Here is a 1,598-nt window from a genome sequence, read left to right on the forward strand (position 1 = left end):
TTTTTTTCTAGGGCCTCCAAATATTTGGTCATTCATTGCTTTTGACAGGATTCCAGGACTCAAAAGGAAGTCCAGAGCAAAAAAAATGGTATTTAAAAAAAAAAAAAAAACACTAAAATTTTGGCTCCAGTAATGCACTGTGTTGGCTGTCCTCAGCCCCCTCCTCATTGTCGAAAACTGAAAAAGGACTGCTGAAGAAAGCAAGAGCATAGAATCTTTTCCTTTCTTTTTGCTTGCATAGACACATAYACCCGTGAATCTATGCACTTGTGTATGTGCCATCAAGCCTAAATCCTCACAAACTGAAGCACTGAAAACATCTAAACCAAGATAATTTCTGATGTCTATGTATCAGTAACTTGAGTTATTGGTGGCAAAATAATTTGAACCTGCAACATCTCACTAAGCAAACTAATGTACTTCTTTTCTTGTTTCTACAACAGTAGYGCAGATTGTTACCAAAATAACCATAAATAAATACAAAGGAAATAGATGACTGCCAGATACTAAGGCTGAAAGTTYGGTAATTCAAAAAGGACAAGAAAAAATATACATGTCCCTGTTTACATACATTTATACACATTCATACTTTCTAATCCTTCTCTTTTCTCTTGCTGTCACACTCACTGTCAGTCATGAACATGCCTACACAGGCACACAGGCACCCACATTCACAGACACATTCACCAGCACCTACTTCTGTTGTGAGTCTGTAACTCTTGGTGCCAAAGGTGAGATATAAGCTCTGCTACCCAGTATTTTAAACAAAGGTATGAGGGAAATATTTGCTGCTGTCTTCAAGAGAGAGTGAAATTGCAGATCATTTTAGTGCGTGGTTGCACTACGGGTTGATACTTATTCTTGCCACGGTAGCCAAGCTATCACCCACACCAAAAATAGAAATACTCCACCTTATTAAGTTAGAAGCTCCAGTTTTACTTTTCTCTCCTGCAGCGAACTGGACATTTTCTATGCGCCCGTGTGCCCGCACATGCACGCGTGTGTGTTTTAAGTCGGCAAGTCACCATACAGATACTTATTCTCTACACCACTTCCCTTTTGAAACATTAAACTGACACTGGAACTGACTGCACAAGATTGCATTTTCTCTTCCTAAACAACTTGAATTGAAAGGTTACTTAGTGTAACAATATTTACTTGCAGAATTGTGTTGTTACCAAGGGTATAATGGATGGTGGCTATGCAGGTTTACGCAAGAGTGAGTGAAGCATGAGGCATTAGCCATGTGTTTGACATGTTTCAAATTGCTATAATCCAGCATTAAACACACCCAGCAATTCATGCCATTTCTTGCAGCCATAATCTTGAATAAAGCGTGCACAACCACTTATTATATAAATTAGTATATGAGTCCCTGTTATAGTCACAACAGCGCTTTTGTGTTTATTTTGCATCAAGACGGGGTCTTTTATTTGTACAAATAGCAGGATAGCGCGCCGCACGGCAATTAGACCCGCTCAGTTTATGACAGGGTGTAGGGCAGGCCCGGCCGGCGGGGTCCGTAGTGGGGTCCGCGGTGCCCCGCCAGGCCCGTGCGGTGCGGTCGGCCCAGGCCGGGCGCTGAGGGCTCTGAGGGC

The sequence above is a fragment of the Malurus melanocephalus genome, unplaced genomic scaffold (genome assembly GCF_030028575.1).
Source record: "Malurus melanocephalus ecotype Western Australia unplaced genomic scaffold, MMel_1.1 scaffold_27, whole genome shotgun sequence".
NCBI classification, from domain to species: Eukaryota; Metazoa; Chordata; class Aves; order Passeriformes; family Maluridae; genus Malurus; species Malurus melanocephalus.